Below are 23,935 nucleotides of genomic sequence, written 5' to 3'. Positions count from 1 at the left end.
TTCAGTGGCACTGGCCTCACAAGGGCCTATTTAGCTGCCTGACTTATCTCCAAATGGCTGTTTGCTCACTGCCTGCGCTTGCATTCACCATTATCTCTACATAATAGAGCACCATGCTACAATGAAGAGGCTACTGAGTGTAAATCCCAGGGAATGAATCCATTTCTGTGTTGTCTGTTGTGGGACAGGAGGAGAAAGTGGTCAATTGCAGCTTTGGTCTACCCTTGCTTCACCAAAATTCCCCATGCTCTCAAAGCTGGTCTCTGTGCTGTATCAGTGGCTGTTTGAACATCCCTGGGGAAGGCACCAAGATTTACCAGTGCAGAGAAATTCAGAAATGCTTGTTCATGTTTGACTGTGGTGATTAATGACATTATGGTGACATCCATTTTGGAAATGGCCATGACTGGAGCTCAGCAGTGCTGCTGCCATCATGGGAGATCCATCTGGCTTTGCAGAGCTGAGAGTCTCTAGCAGTGAAGACAGGCAAAGGAGGTGGCTTTGGAGAAAGGACAAAAATTGAAGGTAAAGATTTGAAGAGGCAAAAGGACCTTCTCCTGGGTAAAGCTGCAAGCAGGGCTGGGACACTAAAGTAGTTGGCCTTGTTCAGAGTCCTAGGTGAAAATATTGAAGGCAAAACCTATCCTCTCTGTCACCCAGAGAGGTTGTGGATGCCCCATCCCTGGAAGTGTTCAAGGCCAGGCTGGATGGGGCCCTGGGCAGCCTGGTCTGGTGGGTGGCATCCCTGCCCAAGGCTGGGAATTGGAACAAGATGGTCTTTAAGGTCCCTTCCAACCCAAACCATGCCATGATTCCATGCTCCTGTAGGTTGAGGTTCTGTTTAATGCCTGTTCCTCCTGAATCCTGTATTTTGTCGTAGTTAGTCCTGCTAGAATCAGACAAAGCAGCTACAGAGGAGAACAGCCCTCACTGTAATTAGGGAGATCAGCATCTGACACTAATCCAGGGGAAATCAGTCCAGGCTGCAGCAGGTAACAGGAGCTGGGGATGATGGGTTTGCCTGCCCTTCTCCCTGAAAAGGTCACTTTCACCTGTCATTCCTTTTTCTTTCCTCTGTGTATCAGGTCTTGCAAAAGAAAGCATTGAGTACTTTTAATTTGAGGTAGCATCACAGTTCAAAATGTACTTGATCTTTATTTTGCACTGCTTAGAGTGGCTTGAACAAAGTATTACAGCTAAAAGGAATTTTTTTTTCAAGAGAACAGTCCTGGTGCAACTCTACTGATAATTTGAGCATTTGAGCATTTTTAAGATTTGAAAATGACAGCCTGCCTTTTCCACATTGCAAAAGGGATGTCTTCAAGATGCCAACCATACATTCAAGGGGAATACCATTGTTTGGTTTTAACTTCTCTGGCCTGATATTTAAAGGATCAAGTGGAGAAGTGGGACATTTCATCATCTTAAAAACAATGCAGTAGATTTTCAAAAATCACAGAATTAATTACTGCAGTGAAAAAAATCATCATCAACAACCTATAACTGGGTCATCCAGCAGTTACAGGAATAAAAGAATTGCAAGGCAGAGCTCACCCCATGTATTAAACTCATCAGGATTGTTTCATTAACATGTTGATGCATTCCCATTACTGGCACACAGCAGAAGTTGCTGTAGGTGGCCCAGCAAAATGCTTTCATATTTTTTAGATTCATGGGAACTTTTTGTCTAAACTGCACAATAGAACAGCTGCACTGTACAAAACTCAGCATCTCATCCAGGCACAGCCTTGGAAAGCCACAGTTTTTCTTTGGCTGTAAAGGCCAGCCAGCCATTCCATAACTTGAGAGCTGCTGCTGATCTACCAGTGTGCAGGATCCCAAACGGTAAGACCAAGTGGAGGGGAGAGAATTCGGAAAGCTGAGGGCAAGGATGCAATTCTCCTGCACAACTTTCTGGTGTGAGTGAACAGAATTCCTCAGCCAACAGAGATGACTTCCAGACCACTCTTATTGACAAAGGCATTTAAAACCTGAATTCAACTGATGCAGAAGGCTGAAAATATTAATCCGGAATATTTAGTCAAGGAGAAAAAGAGATTGACAAGTAGCTAAAGTAAGGGAATACCTTATGGAGCATGGTATGAGGTGACAAAGTTAAACTGCTCATCGTGGAGACTCTGTATCCCTTTAGTTCAGATTCATTATTGTATCTCCATTGTGAAATCCCTGCAAATAAAATAGCTAACATCACCTCATGAAACTGCTGGTCTGCCTGCCATAAAGGACTTCAGCCATGGCCTGGAAAGGTTAATATTATTGTAGTTATTTTTTCTCCAATTCCAAATCCTTTTCCTAAAGGATGTCAGGGTGGTGGCCAGCTGTAGCACTGATAGCAGAGGTAGGAAGATCTCTACAGAGAGTGTCATGAGAACTGAAATTCAGATCTTCTTTTCCACGTGGTGCAATTGAGATGTGAGCTTGGAGCATCCTTCTGTTAAAATCCTGATGAACTCCTCTGAGACTCACAAGTGTGAGTTGCTGCTCACTGCTGGCCACCAGTGACACAACTACTGCAGCTCAGCAGTCCCATGGGTCTTCAGGAAAGCATCCTGCAATGGAAATTCTCTACAGAGTGAGCAAGAACAGTCAATAATAAAGAAATCAATACCCCCAGTGCCTGCATTTGGGTTTGAAAGCACTGCTTGGGATGGTTTTCCTCATCAGAGCTCTGTTTTGCCAGCACAAGCAGAAATCTGCTTTTCTGTCCAGGCAGCTTAGCTAGCAGGGAAATGGGGGCAGCCTTTTATTCCTGTGCTTTCATGTCTAGGTATTTTACAGGTAATTCTTGCTTTGGAAATCCAAGGTTGCATGGTTCAATCCATAAAGACAGGAGGGAAGAGCCAGTGTGCATTCCAGAGCAAGTAAAGGCCCTTGTTTTAGTAGATGGCATGGTTAGCTGGCTGGGAGAGCTTTTATCTGAACAGGCCAGAGCAGATTTTGTTCTGCAAATCTGAAATGGGGCCTCTGGAGAGGAAGATAAAACTCTGTATGCTTAGGCAGGGAGCTGCCAGAGGATTTTCTGGCTGGGGGCTCTCATCTTTCAACACATCCTCACCCAGGAGAGGTAACCAGGAGACCAAGGACCACACAAGCTGACATTATTTCCCTACTGATCCGTTTCAGTTCTGGATAAGGCTGGCCAGCTTGCTCTGTTGTGACTGCTTTTATTGGTTCTCTGTAAGGTCCCTGGATTTTGTACCTTGCCTCTAGTGCCAAGCTCATTCAAAAACCCACACAAACCAAAACAATCCTTTCATCTCTTCCTTGGAGTTTCCCCTCTTGCATACCCCCAAGTGGTGCTGGTGGTGAAACCTTTCCTCCAGCATGAATCCCTTGCTCCAGGCAAAGCCTCTGTGACTGAGTGTGAGTTTCCCAGGCTGAGAACTGAGTCAGGACAGGACTATGCAGTGACAATAGAAGCCATAACCTGTTTATTTTAGCCACTTTTTAGATTGTGACTGGATGGGAGCTGCCTCAAGCCAAGGCTCCCATTTCTCACAGAGCCCTGGTGCTGGCATTGCTCCAGGGTGTGGCTGGTGCTGGTGGAAGGCTCCAGAGCTGATGTTGAAGGAGAAGGACATGAGGAGCATCACGTAACCCCTCGCTGTGTGTGCAGACACAAGCAGGGATGTTGTACATTAACCAGGGTGACGTATCCTCATAGGAAGCAATGGGCCTGGCACTCTTTCCTCTGGACAGATAAAGCAGCAGATAAAGACATTGTGCCAGACCTCTGTTAGAGGAAGGCTGGCAAAGTCATTGAAATATATCAGATTGAAACACTTGTCCTCTTTCCTATTCCACAGCAATTCAGGACAGCCTTACTTTGTTTGAGTCCCATTACTGGAATTACTGGGGAGAGTTCATGCACGTGTTGCTCACACCATTTTCCTGTTTGTGCCTAGTGAGAGAGGATTGAAAGTTAAGAACCTTCTGCAGTCTCACTACAGTGCCTGAGAGTTTCTTAGTGTAAGGCAATATTTGTTTCAATGCACTGATAAGTAAAGAGGCTAATTTTCCTAATTCTCTTTTTTTTTTCCTAAATTCAACCTCTTTTTTTTTTCTTGTTGTTAATTCAGTTTCATTAGTTTTACTTAAAAAAAAAAAGGAAATAAATTTGAGCTCAGAAGGAAAGCACAGATTTCACACATGCCCCCCTATTTTTTAATTCTAATTTTTGACATTTCGACTCTTGTCCAGCACCTCTAAACATGGACCAGCTCTCCAGGGTGTTGCCCTGCCTACAGAGGCTGATGGCTGTGCCCTTGTTCATCATTAACAGCAATTGTAACATTGCACACCACTCAGCTCTCCTTAATTTGAGACCAGACTCACCACATGCCCCAGCAGAAGCAGCAAGAAGAAAGCTGTAGCAAGGGGACAAAAGAAAGGTGCATTCAGCAGCAGTAAAGAATGTGCAGAAAGATGACAATCATGCAAACCTTGCAGTGTAAATGCTGCCTGCTCTGGGGTAGCTGCAGTGGGAAAGGCAGCTCTGGAATAGAGAGGGTGTTGCTCCAGAGGCAAAGCCAATGAAGGGCAGCACTGAAGCCCCTGTGGTGTTGCCCCTCTCCTTCAGGTGGGGGCTCTATGTGAGCAGTCACTTTAGGACACCCCTCTCTGACCTTCCTCACAGTCCTGTTTATCTCCTCTCTAAACATTCCCTCTGTCACCAAGTGTATCTTTGATGATGGTCCAAAGTTCACATCCGCTCTCGTGTTTAACCTTCATGAGCTTGCTGAGCTCATTTTGTGTGCACCAGGCTCCAGGCACGTAGGCCAGCTCCTCTCCTCATTACTGGGTGACTGATTAGCAGCAGCAGGATAGCCCAGCAAGGAAGGGGCAGCTCTCCATGCCAAGGGGACTGCAGGGTTTGTGTTGGCACCTTGCACCATGCACTGGAGGCTTGGTGGGGCAGAGTGAGTGCTGAGCCTGCCTGCTGCACTTTCCATAGGCTGATGGAGAGAATAACATGCTCTGCAGCTGATAGAAAACATTTTCAAGGTGTGGTTATGAGGCATGGTCCTGTATTTTATCTTGTGATCTGGCTCAGCTTGCCACTTCCATGGAAGTGAAAGGTTGGTGGCGTCCTTTGTATTCCTTGGTTGGACTTCTATGGACACCAAAACCAAAAGGATTTCCCCCAGAGTCTATAGATCTGTGTGGTTTTAGTGCCCACTGAAACCTTGGGAAACAGAACTTTGCACACAGATTTCCAGCTCTCTTTCTCTCTCCATGTTTTACAAGGATATTTTAGTTTGTGTTAATAGTTCTCAGACACCATATTTTGTACTAATGAGCTCCAACCCTTATTATAAGGAGCAGAACGGAACTGCATAAAGTGCCAAAGGAATAATTATTCTCACACTCGAGCAGCAGACTGACAGGGACAAGTCCTGCTCAACCTAAGAAGCTCCTGGAGCAGGAAGTGTTCTAGTGTGTTACTGAGAGAGGCTCAGCTCCAAGAGGTAGAGAGTATTTCTGAGCTTCCCAGAGACTGACACCTACTTGAAATGAAAACCGGAGGGAAACAGGAAAACATTAGCAAATCAAAGTGTGTTCTTCACTTTGGATAGCTTCTGCCTTCAGGGACAGATGGATTTTGGGCACCAGTTTTGTGCAGTATAATTTTTGTTTTCTCCACAATTGGTAAAGAAAATAAAGTTAAGGCTGCAGCTAAGCAGAGGAAACCTCACCTGGCCCAAACAGAAAAATACCATTTTTGGTGTTAGCACCTCACACTGTGAATATTTGATTTGGCTAATAAACACAGAGAAGTTGTTAAATTATTTACCTGCTCTGTGTACTGATCATTTGTTGCTAAGCTGCTCAGTATTTAAACACCCAAGTCTCCAGCACACAGCTCTGCTGAGCCAGGGTGTGGAGGCTCTATATGGAGTGTGTCCCACTGACCTTTTTGGGGAAAGGCGGCACTGGGTGTGTCAAACACCCCAGCAGTGAGGATGGCTCATGGATGGCCAGCTGTGCTCTGTAGGTGGCCACTGTGAGCCCTCAGTGCACGTGGGCCATTGCTGGGTTTGGCTGAGCAGCATTGCCCAGGGACTGCCAGTGCCACTGGGATTGTGCTGGCTGCAGGATGCACAGTGTGCCTTTGGAGGGGCAATTTATTATGTTTGTAATCAAATTTCGGCTTTTTTATTATGTTTTTGCAAATAGTGTTAGACTACCAATAAATTGCCATGGATCTTAATAGCAGCATCTGGGCAAGAGAAAACTGTTTTTAAATATATTTATCCTAAGCAGAACCAAGCAAATGAACAAAAATCCAGCCAGTCATCATCTGTGGTTTTAAGAGAACTCAAGGTGTGAGTTTCTTGAGCAAAGCTCCTGGGTTTTGGTGAACCTGGGGTTTTTGCATTGACTTGACTCCAGTTTCTGGCACTGTGTCCTGACAGGGTGGCCCAAGAGCAGGGTATGGGATCCTGGCTGCTCTGAACCACTGTCTCCAGTACAGGTTATTGTATTGCTAGGGACTGTTGCAGTGTTTTCGCCCTCTGAGAGTTCCTACATAACCAGAGGTGGGATTTTCCAAAAGAATCACTCAGTAGATCCATAGATAGCCAAGAACAAACTGTCCCCTGCCCCAGGGTGTGCTGGGGCAAGACTTTGCTGTGCAGCTTCTGGGGCACAGTGGCAGGGCCATCATTGCAGGGGCAGAGTTTGGGGTAATTGGGAGTGGGGCCCATCCTCATCCCCAATGAGCTACAGCTGTGAGCAGCAATGACAGCAATGAGCCATGGAGTGCCCAGGGGCACTGACCAACCACCAAAGGGAACAGAGGGCACACAGGTGCAGGGCATCAACAGGAGGGGATAAAAGGCTGGGCTGATAAAGAGCAGACCCCTGCAGCCTCCTGAAGTGGTGAGATGTTACTCAGTATGGGCAGATGCCTGAAGCCTTCAGAAGAGGTAAGGTGTTACTCTGTTACTGTATGGGTTGGAGCTTTCTGAAATGATAAAATGATGTGATGATACTCTGTGTGTTCTGGCCATCTCAACTGCAGTGTAGGCTGTGACTGAGTTTGTGCAGGAAGAGAGGGAAGGTTCTCCCAGCTGAGGTGGGAGTTTGTGTCAGCAGCAGGAATCTGTCCATGGAAATCTGTAATCTGCAATTAAGCTTGTTGTGGCTGGAGAAGCAGGATCCCTAGATGGGAGTGGTTTGGTGGATGGTGCTTAAAGCATTATTTTATATTTTTCACTCCTTTTTAGTCATAGACCTGGGCATGTGCAGTGACCAACTGTGCTTGCAGGAATCTATGGTGTGCCTCAAAGGCTGGATTTATTGAATAAAAGGAGAAGATTTAAATAATTTTTACTCCTCATTTTTAAGAGTGGGAAGGGTTTGATGTTTGAAAATACATCCCTTCAGGAAATTTTTTCCCCCCCAGCAAGGACTTGCTAGTGAGTTGAATTATGTGCTCAGATTCCAAATCAAGCTATTTGTTGATGTCATGAAAATTATTCTTTAAGCTGTGTGAAACCCTCAAAAATGTAACTAATTTCCTCAGTTCACTCAACACCCATCACTCAGTAAACTGGGGCTGGAAACCAAGTGGCAAATCAGCTTGGGACTATTTCTGCTTTTTGTACGAATGTTCTGTTTGAATAGTTTTTGGGTTGGGTTCTTGGGGATTTTGTATTTTTTTTTAATCTTTTCTGTAGGGTTTTTTGATCTTTCTGTGATCATTCCAACAGCAATGTTTCTGCTGCATGATTTTCTCACAGCGAATGAAACGTGTTTGTGCAAATTTTCTCTGAACATCAGCTCCATATCTTGTGTTCCTTATGATGCCTTGCAAGCTGTGAGTGCAGAGCCACCAAAACAGGGAACATGAGCAATATTGGGGCTTTTAAAATTGTTCAATATGGAACAAATTTCTAAATTTGACCATGAGCTATCTGAAATTCACTATTTGCAAGGAATTCCTTGAAATAGGCTTGTACAAGGCAGCGACATTTCAAGGAATGAGTTCATTTAAAGATTTGCTGAGATACATTTGAGTGCTCAGAGGGAGGAACACGACTCATCTGGTTGTTTCCTTGTAGAAAATCATTCTTGTTTTAGTTATTGCGGTGTCTCACTCCTTTGTACAGGAATATTTCAATTTTAGTCCCCTAGTAGTGTATATAGAACATAATTTTAGAGCACTTTGAGATAAATTGGTCTGTGTGCCTTTTTAACAAGGATCTCTAGGAACCTTACAAACACTGATTATGGATTGTTTTCCATTCCACCTGGGAGGTGCACATGAGTGGTTGGGTTCAGATTTACAGTGAAAGGTTTGTGATCATAGAAGGCATCTGATCTGCCTTGCATCATCAGTAGTGTCTCAAGGTCAAGGTATCCTCAGGTATCCTCACCTGGTGCTTTCTCTCCCAACTTTATCCATGACCTCAAGGTTTCTTCACATGCACCCTCAGAAGGAAATGTTTGTGTATCCCATGTTTGCCAAAGACAACAGCTGTCATCAGCACCACGTTAATATTTCATAAGCAAACAGAATTGGCAGAGATGGTTCTGCAAGTCCTGATGGTTCCTTGGTGGACAATTTTTCATTTTTTTTTCTTATCTTATGCTTTGCCTAATGTAGTAATTCTCAAAAGAGCTTGAGAGGAATTTTAGTGTGCAAAAGCTGGAAGAGAACTGACTATCTCATGGCAGGATTTGCTTTTCCTCTTTGGCCTTTGGGTCACTCTGAGCTCCCTTTGGGTTTTAAATGTGTCCCCAGAGAAACACACTTTGCCCCCCCTGTGGAAGCATCACACTTCACTGTTTCCTTCTATGCATTATTAAGCTGCAAAAAGAGCTTTGCAGCTTTTGCTTTTGAAATATGTGCTCATTAGCTGTAATTAAATCTTTAAATTCTCCTTCAGGCTTGGATAAGGCACAAGCTCCACTTATACCCAAAGTTTTTCCTCTGACTCTTTTTCATATATTTTACTAGTTTTATTCTTTTCTAATTACTGAATGCAATAGTGTTTCCAAAGCAGCCAAAAATAAAAGTATTTAGTGTTCAGCAAGGTATGTGTTAATCTGGCAAACTATTATATTGGCTACAAAGTCTCTTATTTAATATGAATCACTCTGTAAAGCGCCTCAACAGCACAGCTTCTTATTCATTATTGCTTAATTTCATGATATCTGAGATGTGGGATTTCAGTTAACGGGTAATTGAGATCATAAATCAAAATATTTTCAATGAGATTACGTGAAACACAAGATGTTCAGGTTTGGAGTGTGAAATTCCCAGCTGCTTTCAGCAAGGATGAGTGAGGTCTGCAGGCACATCCCTCTTCCTGCCTCAGGTCCAACATAGGATCATTGGAGAGGGGGCAAGTTTTTGGTGTGTTTTGTAGGATTTGGTGTGTTTTGTAGGATTCCCAGGTGATGTCTCTCTGTTGTGCTGGATGGGAGACTTTCCTGTCCCCATTTCACCAGCAGGAACATGAGGCCAATCACAGCACGGGCTCTGGCAGTATCCAGTGGTACAGAGTACAGGAGCTGGCTGTGTCACCAGGTTCTGTGCTACTTTGCCAAAAACATCCTCCAAGGGCCCTCAGGATTGCCCAGGACATCTGGGCAGGAGCAGAGATGTCAGACAGGTGGTCTCAACCACTGACACATCTTTCTTACTCCTTCCCTTGGAAGATTCATGCTGGATGACTAATTCCTCCTAACAATTCTAATTATTGCTTTTGTTAAGAACTCATAGACACAACAGCAGTCACTGGCAGAGCAAAGATTTTAGAAGAGACAAGTTATAAGACATCCTGACAGACATCTTCATTCAATCTTCCCTATTTGGCCCTACTGACCTCCACGAGCCTTGGATTGATCATATTAGCAAATTTTTTACCAAAAATTACCTGTTTTATTCCTTCTTTTGGGAAAGTGTGTGAGCAAGCTTCCCTTAAAAATCACAAGAACAGCAGTCCTCTTCATGGGGAAGTAAGATGTAAAACAAGAATATCCCCTTCTAAATTTTTCTATTGGAGATGAAAAGCTGCAGGATCATTTATATATTTTTAAAGGAAAAGTATTTTGGGGGCAGATTCCTTTTGTTTCTTTTCTTGGCTCACTTGTAGCAGTCTTGAAAATAGTGGCTTCATATGGAAATGCTGAAGCAGCACTTGGCGGCGTAGCAGCAGCAGCCCGTATCTCCTCCCATGTCTGAGGCTGCCAGCAGGGCCTGGATTGCTGCTGGCCTCATCTTACCAGGCAGAATTACTGCTTTTTATAAGGTCAAATGTGTAGCTTCTTCCTACTGGAAAGGCTGAGGAAGGACAATGAATGATTCATTGCAGGCACTCCAGTGGCACACAGACCCCTCGTGTGCGTGGTGTGGGAATACACCAGTACAGATTTCCAACAGGCCAAGTTATGTAGAAAATGCCTTTACTCCATCACCAGAGCACAGAATGGGCTGTTTGTGACCAGCTTTCTCTGGGTTTTTTCCTATTGTTTTTCCCTCTGCCCCTTCCAGGGTGTTTTTTGACCTTGCTCCACACCTGAGGGGTTAAGCTGGGAGGTTCAACCAAATCATGGACCATATGGATTTAGAGCAGCTGAAGCATGTAACCCACATTGTGGCTGTTACAGAACCCCCTGTGGCTTTATCCAAGAGCCTCCATGTTGCTCCATATATCCAGATACTCAAATTAGGCAAATACTCTCATTGCTGACCCCATTTACTGACCCCATGCTCTGTTCTCTCTGGTATCTGGACAAAAAGCAGGACAGAAAGGCTACAGGATGGGCAAAGGAAAGCCCTGGTGGATCAGTGCTGTTCAGAGAGAAAAGTGTCTTGGGAAAATGCTTCCTCATGACCCTTCAGATCCACAGGTCCTCACACCTCTTCTATGGAATGGGGCCACCACTTTAATTTAGGGAACAGAGTCATTTTTCTGAGGGGTGAAAAAGTTGCTTGAAGCCTTCAAAGCAGTAGTGCTCTGGTGCCAAACTAATTTTGTGGATCCGGATATGAGTGGTTTTCCCCAGGCTGTGACCAACTGGAGGCATAGCTTGCAATTTAGTGCAGGGCTCCTCAGTCAATGGATGCCTGTGCTTCTGCCCCAGCATCCAAACCAGCTTCATTTTCTGCCTGTAGTAAAAATTAGAAAGTGACGTTTTCATTCCCGAAAGCTTCCAAGCTGCCTTGTAGCTGCTTTATTTTTGGTCAGTGTTGGCTAAAGGCCTTGCTAAGAAGTTCCCCCACAGGTAAGGGTGGGGAAAGGGTTTAGGCAAAGTAGTTTAGGTGCCTCATCACTGCCTGGATCACAAGACCCAAGGAATTTCACTCCTTGAAATCTCACTTCATCCCTATTCTGCCCTTTTAGGTGAGTTTTTTCCTTTTCTATGGTTAAAATAGTTCTTAATATCATGATTTGCTCAAGGTGTAGAAATAGACCAAAAATGCATTCCCCAACTGGACTGAAGAATGTTCAGGTCTCATGTCATTATTTTTTAACCAGGTCTGCATTAAAAGTTTTATGAGCTGCTCCAGTTTCGGAAGGTTTCCCGTAAATGAACTTTCCACCACTCAGTGACAGCAGTGTGTTGCCAACACATGGATAATATGGAAAATGAAAGAGGAAAAAAAAGCCCTTTCCCCCGCCTTTCCTCCATCTGTTACAATACGGGACTGTGGCAGGAAACGAGGTTTTGCAGTTTTATATGAGCAGAAGTGTGTTGTGTGGTTTTTTGGTATTTTTTTTTTTTAAAGCTGTGGAGTGTGTCATTTCAGAGCTCTCTCCAGCAATCTGGAAGCAACCAACTTAAGGCATGGAAAAGACATTATGTAATTGCAAAAGACAAAAAAGCCTCCCAATGCTGAGGCCTTGTGGCAGAAGCCAGTCTCTGACCTCACCCTTCTCAGGATCTCTGGAGAACACTGTGTTCCTCTGGCCTCTAGTGAAAAATAGCCTCTGCCAGATTTCAGCAAACAATTCCGGCATTTCCTTCCCCTGCCTCTGGTCTGTGGGTGTTTTGGAGTCTCTCGCATGTGTGGGCAGGGATTCATTAGCTAAAATAAAAACGGTACTACAGAGCTGCAGTGGAGAAAAAGAAAGTTAAGGGGGAAAAATGCAAGCAAGTGTAATAAGCCTGTGGCCTCAGCTTGTCTGGACTCAATTCCAGTTTTGGAATTAATAAAGAGCAAGCCAGAAATCAAGGGGATCTCGTGGGCCCTGTTGTCTCCCCTCCCATGGTCCCTGGTGCCCCATCTGAGCCTTTGCAGCTCCTGCCGGCAAAACTGAGCACAGGCCCTGGGTTTGAAAGATCAAGGTCTTTGTTCTTTTTTAGCTTTTCCCAGTATAATCCCTACAGAGATGTAATCGTTCGGTGTTGTTTTTCCTCTGAATTCTCTTTAATTTCCTGCCTGTGGTTTTGGGGGTTTTGTGAGGTTTTATGGTTGTGGAGAAATTTTGCTGTTCGCAGTGGATGTCCTACATGCTCTAAAAACTTTTATTCTAAGAAAAGCCTTTCTATGTCCTAATTTAAATTGCTGGGTCATCATTATTGCCACTGCAATACTCCCAAGGGAACCCAGATAAATATCCCTCCCCATGGGCATCCTGCCTTGACACTGGCCCTGGGTCTCTGGGGGCAGGAGAACCCCATTCATTTTCAGGCCATGGATTGGAGACCTTAAATCCCACTGCTGGTGTATCCAAAGGGAAGGGAAAGCTACGCTTTTTTTTTCCCCAAGCAGAGACGCCAGCCATGTTGCCCTAAACTTTCTCTACAAATGTTCTGGAGTTTGGCTGGTGTCTGCCAGCTGGAGCTCAGTACCTTCTTTACAAGCTTCTGCTTCCTGCAGACTGGCTGCCAGGGAAGCCAGTGATAGGCTTTCAATTGCTGCCTTGTTTATTTAAGATCTTTGAACCTCAGAAGGCTCCCAGAAGCAAACAGAAGTTTTGGTTGGCCTTGTAGGGACCTTACATGTGCCTTCTTGGGCTCTGCAGCCATTGTTGTACCATTAAGAAACATTTGTGTTGCATGTTCTTCAGCTGAGCAATTTGGCTGTTGTGGTGCAGGGAGTTCTGTCTTGTGCCTGTCAGCAGTGATGCTTTCCTTGCTTGTAAAGCTTAAAGCATTAGGGAATAGCTTAGGGCTGGCATTTACAGGGGTCTGAAACTTGGCTTTGGCCAGCATGCCACATTGTGTGTTCTGGTTCTGGTCAGAACTCCCTGGCACCTGCCTGCTGCTGCAAGGTGATCTGATTGCTGGCCCTGCCACTTGTCTCCCTACACAGAGAACCTGCTGCTTGCTGGCAGCTTTTCCTTTTCCCTAGCAGAAGAAACCTTTAAATCATTGATGAGTGCTTCACCTAAATGACTCTGCAGCTCCTCCACCAAGAAACCCAGGCTGCAGCAGCCCAGAATCATTTGGGGGAGTAATTCCTGTTCCCTTGCCCTTTACCAGCAGCAGCAGAGTGTGCAGAAGCCCTGTGGTGTGGTGGATTGAACATGAAACCCTGCTAAGCCCTGTGGTGCTGCTGTCTCACTGCCTTGGTTCTGAGAATATGTCTGACATCTTGAAGCTGTGGGTTTGTCCCTCTTTTGCCCCAGAATAAACCTAAATAGATAAAGATTTCATGTATTAATATATTTATAATATTAAATAATATAATATCTTGAATAAATAGAAATAACTGAAGATAAATGATAAATAAGTTGTTTGCCTCCCTTGCAAACAGCCCTGTGACAGATCCCTGTGACCCTGTGGAAAATGAAGTGGGAATGGGCACTGAACTAACACTGACAAAGATGTTGACAGTCACTAGGATCCTTCAGGAGACTTTGAAAAACCTCTGCTAAAATTTGGTAGAAACTGAATGATGCATGGATAGAGAGGATGAGCTGACCCAGAGGGTCAATGCTGGCTGCCCAGTCCCAGCTGGATTCTTGTGGTGTTTTGTTTTTGTTGGAGGAGCTAAACTTGCCTGGTGGGATGATTGCTTTGAGCTTTTGAGTGTCTTGAGCAATGTCCATGGTGTTTGCCAGGGTGAAGAGCTGGGGAAGGTGTTGAGCATCTCCAAAGCTTATGGGAAGGTCTTTGGGGCAGCATAAGAAACCCAGCTGGGAGAGGGGACAGCAAGTACAGGGTCTTTAGGTTCAGGATGGGAAGGATGTGAATAATTCCTACTGACAGAAAGCTGCTGATTTCCTGGGGACCTGTTTCCAGGACTGCTGAGGCTGACAAGTCTAGAAGGATCACACAGTCACCAGAGAGCATTTATGAACCTGATCTCAACTAGGCTATGGTTTGCTGGGGAGATGTTGGCTCTGTGCACCTAACTCCTCCTCTGAGGATCCCAATCCCTTCTTAAACACCTGCCTGATTTCTCAGGTAATTTTCCATTTGCATGAAGTAATTTGATTTTTGGAGAGGGAGCACAGAAAGGACTGATGAAAGGCTACTAGCTGTTCCCTCCTGACAAATAACACAGTGTGAAGAGAGCCTTGAAATTCCAAGCGTGAGCCCTTGCTCTCCATGCAGCCAGCCGTGGGGTTTCAGCCATATCCCCAAGGAGAAACCAGTGCAAGCAGCACATCTTCCCCTCTTGAGGGGGATTTGCCTTGTTGCTTGATAATCTTCCCCATGATAATTTGCCAGCAATTCCTTCAGAGCTTTTCTTGTTCTGTAAACAGCCTGTCAGCTTCAGGTTCTGGGCTGAAGTGTGTGCCTGTGCAATCCCAAAGGCACCTGGTTTAGGGAAAATGAAACCTGGATCTGGGATGTGTTTTCTGATGGATTGAGTTAACTGCGTGATTCAAGCCCATAATCACCCTTAAATGCTGCAAATTAGCACTAAGTGCCACAGAGGTGGCATCAGCACCTGGTGATCAATGAGGGCTTCGCTCCATCCCTGGAGTTGGATATTTTTGGGGGGCAACCAGTGCCATTCCTTCCCAGTGCAGCTGATTCAGTAGCTCTTCAGCTTGTTCTATCTCCATTTCCCTGCGTGCCATCAGTAATTTAGCTTTTACTCTAGAAAGTGAGATTTTGTGTAGCTGGTGGATGTCGTGGTGTTACCAGGGAAGGAAAGGTAGGGCAGTTGTAAAACGGAGTTTTTCCTGCTGTGCAATACTTTTATTCCCAATGCTTTTCTTGTCTTGCTCTCCCTGCAGGAAATGAGCTGTAGCTCTGACCATGCTCTCCACCATTCTCTTTATCCACCTGGCCATTGCACAAAGTCATTTTGCTTTGGTATTTCAGCACTTGTCCTTCCTTTGTGCCTTTTTAAAATTTGGGACTGCAACACTACATTTCCTAGGGTGGTTTTGAACTAAGGGTGAGACTGTAGCCAGCTCCTGGACCAGGCCCAGAGAGGGAGAATTAAGAGTCCCTAGATGTTTGAGGTTTTTACCTGTGTTTCACCAGCTTTGTATTATGTTTCATGTCTTCTGTCTGGTTCATTTGCTGAAAACAGATTTTTGTTTTGAAAGAAAAACACAAAAAGCATCTCACATGGAAAACAGGAGTTTAAAATGCTTAGTGGAAGGTAAATTCCTACTGAATTTCTTTCCTTTCTTCTCATCTGTATCCAGCCCTGTCCTTCAATATCCCCCATACCTAGCACAGCCAATCTGAAGTGGTTAAGGGAATTTCCTGCTTCTGGATCACCAGTTAGCAGTGAACAGAAGATGGTCTGGTTTGGGAGGAACAAGCCTAATGCATTTTAGCTCAGATTAAAAAAATGGACTATTGTTTTAAGTTAGACTATTTGAAAGGGTTGAAACTAGTAAAAATAATTTGCTTTTTCAATAAGCAGCACTTTATGGTGGAAAGATCATAACTTATGTGTTTTATCTTTTTATCACCAGTAGGATTTTGATATATTACCATTTATCTATGGACTGGAAAAGTTCATTGCTATTCCTTTTCTCTCCAAATTAGCATAAATTAATTACTCTTCCCAGAAATGACTGTGGAGAGAATAAAAATGCCTTTTGGTAACTGGTCAGACTTGGACAAAAACCCAAAAGTGAGTGTAGCTTTAAATGCAGAGAGAAGAGACAAAGCAGGACCCAGTATTAGATGCCAAACAATAAAGCCTTTTACATGTCTTTGGGATTTTGAGGGGACTGTACTGCTGACCTCTCATTCCTGCATATTTTCTACTGGCAGCATGGCAGCTTTTTCCCTCTCTCTGCTCTTAGAAACCCATCCCACGAAGTAGCAACAGGAGGACCAAAGTAAAAGCATACACTGAACTGATGGCTTTGCATAGGAGGGTGGTTGAAGCTCTGAGCTGGTGCTCCTGGGGGAGAAAATGGTCTAAAGCCCTTTAAGGCTCCTGATCTGGCTGGGCCAGCTGAAAACATTGCTGCCAGTCAGTGGGAGTAATATCTACAGCTCTCATGGAAGAGGGGTTGTCACAACCCCAAGCTGGCTGTTTCTTCCCCTGCATGGGCTGCCAGGGGAGCACTGGCATGACAATGGTGCTAAACACACAAGGAATTTAGAATGGCTTTGCTTGGCTGGTGTTTGTAAAAGAAACCCTAATGCACAGCCTAAATCCAGCTGCAGGTCACCAGCTTGCTGCTGCATGTAGCTCCTGAAGGTGTTAGGGCTTCTGGAGCAGTTTTGGTGATGTGTTTGCAATGGGACCTCATGATGAGGATGGGCTTGCAGAGCCTCCTTTTCACTGCAGCATGGACAGTGCTTGTCACACCCACAGAGAGCTGCCACTCTGCTGTGTCTGTGTCACATTGGAGGCCTCACCCATGGTATCAAGTGCTCAGTGCAGGCAGAGTGAATCTCTGGCAAATGTCCCTGCTCTGGAGCCAGAAAGCTTGGGCAGAGCCTCTGTCTCCTGACAGTCACATTGGTTCTGTCTGAGCTTCACCATGACTTGGATACAGAAGCCTTACCCCTGCAGGAGGAGATGCTCAGAGTTAATGCCTGGGGGATGAGCACCCTCCTTGCAGGGTGCTGTGAGTGCAGAGGCTCCACTTCTGCAGGCGTGAGCCATGACCAAGCATAATGGTGGCATGGCTCACTTTGTTATTAACAAAAGGGACACCTGATTAGCAAAATGGTAATTACCTTTGGATCTAATAAGTGTAATTATTGAGTAATCCACTGGAGCATATAATGAGGTAGGAATATTTTTAGCTTGCAAGTTCTCTGCAGTCCCCCAGTGCCGTACTCCCAGTAAAGAGCACTTAGGCAGCACTGATGGCCTGTAGCTTTTAAGAAATTATTGTGATGCATCTTTAAATCTGGCAGCTTTATTAAAAAGGGAGGTGTAGGGGATGCTATTATCTGAACATAGCTGGGTTAGGAGTGTGTGCATTTCAGAAGGGCCCCAGTGCACTGTGAGGCTTGTGGGCTTGAGAGCTGGAGGTGCAGCCAAATGCCAGAGATGCTGAGATTTGCCTGGGCCCTTTTGAGCTGCTGTTCTCTGATCTGGGTGGTGGGGCTGGGCTCATCCAGTGCTGACATGGGCACTGCCTGGCCATACTGTGTGCAGTAGGAGCAGGACAAGGAGCCTTTGTCCAAGTCCTGGAGGAGGCTACAGAACAGAAACCAGTTGAGCTGGACCAGTGCCTTAGCCCCACTTTTGCTGCTTGGCTGACCAGTGAAAAAAAGGGAGAGGAAACAGTAAAATTTTTGATGGAATAGATTTTAAAAATTACAAACATAAAGGTCCAAGAAATCCCATTCATGTTTGCTGCTTGGCCAGGGTATTTTTCCATTTTCAAGCAGAATTTCAGGCAGCTGCCCCTGCTCTTCCTGGTGTAGTATCCCAGAGCACACCAAGCCCTGGGAAAGCAGAACCTTTGGGCCTGTGTCAGCACAAGTACCTCCTCATCAGCCTTTTTTCTTTTAATATCTCTGCATGACAAATACTAATTAATATTATTTATGAGGGCAAAACAGAGATGACACTGGCACCCTGACCTGTGGTTGGATGTTTCATGCTGCAGTTTGTGACTTAGGTGACAAACGTTATCTTTTGCTTCTACTAAAAACTTCCCTTTGCAAGGTTTCCCCCCTCCCCACCCCAACTAAGTGTGCACTTTGAAGAATGCTTATTAAAATTCAGATGAAGATGTTCAAAGCCAGGTGATGAGAGCTCTGCCAGCCAAGCTTGGATTGTCGTTTCACGGTGCTGGAGATGGTTTTTTCATAGAATCAGAATCACAGAATCAAGGAAGTTGGAGAAAAACCTTTGAGATTTGTGGAATCCAGCCTTTCACCAAAGATCACCTTGTCAACCAGGCCATGGCACTGAGTGCCACTTTGAACACCTCCAGGGATGGTGACTCTACCACCTCCTGGGCAGTTCATTCCAGTGTTAACAACCCTTTCTAAGAAGAAATTCCTCCTCATATCCAACCTGTTTCCATTGCAAATGCCTCTTTATCAGCAAAAGAGGTACGTAGAGAAGTGAAAAATGTGCACTCCCCAAGCACTTAGAAAACACCATTAAAGAAAAAAAGAAGAGGTGTAAAAACCACTTAGCTGGATTCATTTCCATCTTTGCAGAATTTTCTGTGGGAATGCTTTTTGCAGCATTTGGCCAGCGCATGCTATGAATTATCTGAGCCCTTTGCCTGCTCCCAGGCTGCAGAGTGAGGCTGTGCTGCCTCTTTCTTTCTTTCTGAGCGGACATTTCAGAAGCTGGTGTCTTATTCCAGCCTCTCCAGAGTGGAGTGGGAATGCAGAGCTGGGAACACCTGCTTCCCACACCGGCAGCGCTGAATGGCCGAGGAGCGCACGGCTGCTGAGCCTTTGTTTTGGGGCTTTCTTTTAACTACAAGGAGTAATCGGAGTTGGCTGTTAAATAAATGAGTTTGGTTGGAAGATAAGCCCGGACACCTGAGGTCTTGCATTCCTGGCAGAGCTGGCAAGCTCCAAAGGGCTTTTTCAACAAGCATCACTGGAAAGTCGCTATTATGTGTGAGCTTTACACTCAAACACCTTTGGACAATGAAGGCACCAGAGGACACTGCTGCTCCCGATTGTCAGCAGCAGAATAAATCCCTGCTTCCTGCAGCGTTTCCCTCCGCTGGCCACAAGGCCAATGCAGAGTGCAGAGCTTTGCAGAGGCACAAAAGGTCTCTCAATAGAGCAGGGGTCAAACTGCGGGTTCCTCCTTTCACAACGGCCCCTGATCTCTGATGCAGAGCCCTACATGACCCCTTTCGGAAACGGAGAAAGGGCGACATTGTGCTGCTGAGGGGAAGGAGGAGGAGGGAATCCCAGCCCTGCTCCTGAAACAAACTTGGGCTGATGTTTTCAGAATTCCCTACAGCAGAATTTTAGGTCTCCAGCTCCCAGTGGGACTAATGGGAGCTCTTACCTGAAATCTCTCTGCCAGTCCTGGCTGTACAGCATCTCTCAGAGTGGAATCCAACTATCTGCAGCTGACTGTGGGTTCTGCTGGCTGGACAATTCATCCCATGTGTGTGTCAGGGGGTTATGCTGGTCCAGGGGCTTTTGGGAGACTGTGAGGTGTCCAAGCCCTGCAAAATGCCTGACTGCATCACCCTAACACAGAGTCTTCAGTGCCCTGGATCCCAGCTACCATCACTACCATCATTTCTCCACGTGGCCAAGGAAGCTTTCACACATCATCCCCCTCCAGTTTTTCTACACAGAAAGGATGGGGCAGCCTGGTTCTGAGAAACGCACCCAGGGGAGCCTGAACTTGGCCATTGCCTTCCCCATCTGTTAAGTACATCCACACAATGATATTTCAGTACGTGTCTTAAAACAATGATTTCCTTCTCTCTTATTGTTTCGGGTCCTTTGGATTCCTCGTGCAGATTAAGGAGTGTCCCTGTAGAGCTGAAACACAGCGGCAGAGCTTCTAGGGTAAATCAGATCCCATCTCCCTGCAGAGCACCAGCAATGGAAGAATAGCACTGGGCTGGCATTGCATGTTTGCTTTGCAGCCAGGAGCCTGGGGAAAGAAAGGATCCAGCTTGTCCACCTTTTAAAGGGTGCAAGGAGGGAAGGGAAGACCCACCAGAAGCTCACAGAAAACTGCCACCCATGTCCAGCTTTTCTTTCTGAGCGATAAACTCCTCTGATCTCTGCTGTGCAGAAAACAGCATGTGGGGGATTCTGGTGCCAGCAGCACTCTTTGCTGGAAACCAGGATGTTTCTGTAATGAGGAAAGAAACATTCTTGAGTATGAAGTTATCAAACAACTTGACAAATTCAGATGCACTAAATCACCCAGTGTAAACATCTGTCTGGCCTGCTTTTTTGTGCCTACAGCAAGGGCGGCTTATCTGCCTCTTGGTGAGATGCAATATCTGTTCTCTGCTGCTATTTTTAGCTTGTATTTATTTGGAAGAGACTGGTACAATAATCTCATCAGGCCTGACTTGCCTCTAATTCCCCTTAAGACTGTTTTAGGAAGATGGGCAGTTAAAGCATTGCTGTGGTTGAAGCCCTTGTGCATGCTGTGATGTGAAAGCCCCATGTGTGGTTCCTTGTGAACACTAGAGCTGTTGTTCCCTGGATCATTGGTGCTTGGCTGTATTAGTGACTTGCTTTCTGATGTTGGGGCAAATGGCCTCATTTCTCCATTTCCTGTTTACTTTTTTTTTTCCCTACTGGCAAAATTGGCTGTTACTGAGTTTTCCTGGCCCTCATCTTGGGGTGTTGCAGGGAGAGGAGTGGCTGGGGTCTGTTCAAAAGCAGATATATTCAAGCATAATCCCACTGACCTCACTCAGACTGCTCACATGTTTTAAATTAAGTACATCCTTAAATATTTTCAGGAATTGGAGCTGGGTTAGTTTAGGCTTGAATACATGTAGAAATGCATATGCATTTGGGACCAGAGGGGAACCTGAATGTTTTAAACCCATTAAATATAAAAGTACAATATTGTGTGTTGGCTTAGGAGCAGGGAAACCAATTTTGAAGTCAGTGTTCCCTATTGCTGAGAGGAGGGGATGCATGGTAGCACGGGAGGGGAGCAGAGCTCTTTGCAAAAAGGCAGCCACCTCCCTTCATGCAAGCAAACCTGGGCACAAAGAAGGGCTTGGTGCAAACTCTCTGGTGACCATTGATAGGACCTGAGGGAATGGCCTGAAGCTGGGTCAGAGGAGGTTTAGGTTGGATATCAGGAGAAGGTTCTTCCCCCAGACATGTTTGGGCACTGGAACAGGCTCCCCACAGCACCAAGCCTGACAGAGTTCAAGGAATGTTTGGAGAATGCTCTCAGGGACATGGTGGGATTCTTGCCTTGTCCTGTGCTGGGCCAGGAGTTGGAATCAAGGATCCTTGTAGGTTCTTTCCAGCTCAGGATATTCTATGATATAAATGTGTTTGCTTTCCATTTCCCATCTCTGTGCCATGATGCACGGCTTAGGCAGGGAGCCCCACCTGTGGGAGCTGCACCTTTATGGCTTCCCTGCTCCCCCCATAGGACAGCAGCATGGAGATAGATCCATAGCTCATACTGAAGGAAGACCTAAAGGCAGCTCCTCAGAAAGTTGCCTGCACCAAGATTTTTACCTACATATTTTCCCATTGAGGACTCTGTTTCATGAAAAGATACTTTATTTGGGGGAAAACCTATAGCTGTTTCTTTTGTTTGGCGTCAAAGCCAGCTTAGAGGAGACTTTTTTTTTTCTTTAATAGCAGCCAGCTGCATTAGCAGTCTTGAACCATGTTCTTCCTTCTGCTTTGAATATAAAGCCTATAGCAAGGGAACATTAGTTTTTCGTCTTGGCAATAAAAAGTGTCTTCAGCTGCCAGTAGTGGAACTTGCCCATTTTCTTGCAGGAGAAAGTTAAAATAAGCACTAATGAAGAAGAAAAGCAAATCCAGCATTTCAGGTCTGCATTCCCTAGTTCCTATGAATAGGCATATACTGCTTGCAGCAATTATGGTGATGGACTGGAAATCCACTGGGTGTTGCTTGTGCAGGTATAAATCCTGCTGGCTGTGAGCCACTTTTATCAGTTTATCTGCTGCAGTGAAATGGCTTAAAATTCACTTCTGGATCCTGAGGCAATGCTTGTGTCCTTGCTTTGGATTTTGCATGTAACAGCAGAGCGTGCTTTGGCTTTTTTTTTTCTTTAAAAAAAGAAAAGTGAAGAAAAGAAGAAGAGGAAGAGAAGAAAGTATTTCATTTGCTCCAGGAAGGCTCTCCTACAAACCTGAATGGAGTATAATAAATGCCACTTGGGTCTCCAGCCATAAAAGAGAGCTTGTCCCATTGATGGATTTAATGCCCCGTTCAGGGGCTAATTCTGCACGAGCCCTTCAGTGCCCACAGCCACCATCCCAGAGGCCAGGCAGCCTCTTTCTGAGCCAGCCACCACTTGGAAATGGGTGGCTCCCCTGAGATTTGCTCCCTTGCATGAGCTCTTCATGGCCTCCAGTCACACATCACAGCACTTTTGGGTTTTGGCTGGTTCTTAAAGGATGTCCCGGGCAGGCTGAGCAGACACAGAGTCTGTGGTTTTCTCTCTTCCTGAGTTCAAGTCCTGTAAAGTGGGAGTCCGGGAAAGAAATCAGACTTTGTAAACTTTTAGTTCACAACTGTTGCTGGGTCTTGTATCTGTCTGCTCGTCCCAGTGCCTGTCATCACACAGCTGCCACAACCCTGTATTTATCTTGCTCCTTTTCTTTCTTCCTCAGTCCCTGGGCTTTCCCCCCACTCCATAGTCTGCCTTGCTGCTGATTTCTGCTCCTTTTCTTCTCTCCCCTTTGGTCTCTCCTTTACTCTGTGCTTCTTTTTTCTTGCCTTTACATTTGTTCACCACCTGTGCTCGCCCAGGCTTGTGGCAAGAGCAGAACAGCCTTCCCTTGGCTCCCTTGGAACCTCCCAGGGGCATTCCCGGCCTCTGCAGGAGGGAAGTGAGCTATGAGACAGAAACGAACTCCTGTGATCAGAGCACAGCGAAAAAACTCAAAGACCTGTTCAGAAAACAAAATTCAAGCTCATCTTTGCTTTGAGTTTTAATTTCCCAAGCAGTGTTGGATATCCTGGGATTTCCCACAGAGCTGGTCTGGTTGCATTGCCACCCATTTAGGGAGTGGGGATGGATTCTGGGCACACTGACACCAGGGAGCCAAGCTGCTGAGCCCTGGGGTGCTGTGGCTTCAGGGGGAATTTTGGAATCCACTCCTGCCTTCTTGGGATGTGTAGAGTTGGAGCTGATGGTCTGCTGAGCTGCCCTTTTTTTTTCTGAGAGCTACTCGGTTGGGCTGTGATTCACCTGCAGTGCCCTGCCCAGCAAACTCCAGAGGGATTGGGAGCATCCATTTCTGCCCCAGGTCTGTGTCTGCATGGTTAAGGCTTGTTCAGAAGAATTCCATGTGTGTGCATGAAGGAATGAACATAAAACCATCTTCCCTGCCATTTTCCTGGATCCTCACCTCCCTACTTAGTGTTTCCAAAGATATCTTTGCATCTGCTCACAGACCATCTCAGGAGTGATTTTTGGAGATGAACAGGCTTTGCTGCTTCTACATGAACTAAAGTTCCCTGTGGCATCCTGGATTTGTTTAAACCTGAAGTTCCAGAAGGGCAAAACTGTGGCAGAAGGCTGTTGAAACATGTACAAACTGGCAAGGAAAACATACTCCATCTTACTGAGAAGACCAAAGGTTTCCTATGTCTTAGAATTATCCCTCACTTTTGTAAGGGTTTGAGTGCAAACTCAGAACCCTAACTTCAGAAATTCATGTCTCTTTGTTATTTTATTTATAAAGAGCAGAAGCTCTTCTGTGTCCTGCTAAATAATTTTTGACCTTTGAAAATTAGAAGTTGAGGTGTGAACCAGCTCTGTAGTTACAGTACTGAACTTGGGATTGAATTTGGATTTTTCATAGATATTCAGGTATCAAAGCTTTTGCTCTGTGCATGTGTGGTTTGTAGGAAGATTTGCAAAACATGGCAGTACACAAT

The sequence above is a fragment of the Agelaius phoeniceus genome, chromosome 11 (genome assembly GCF_051311805.1).
Source record: "Agelaius phoeniceus isolate bAgePho1 chromosome 11, bAgePho1.hap1, whole genome shotgun sequence".
Taxonomy (NCBI): domain Eukaryota; kingdom Metazoa; phylum Chordata; class Aves; order Passeriformes; family Icteridae; genus Agelaius; species Agelaius phoeniceus.
The sequence above is the reverse complement of the archived record's forward strand: the minus strand, read 5'-3'. Positions refer to the sequence as shown.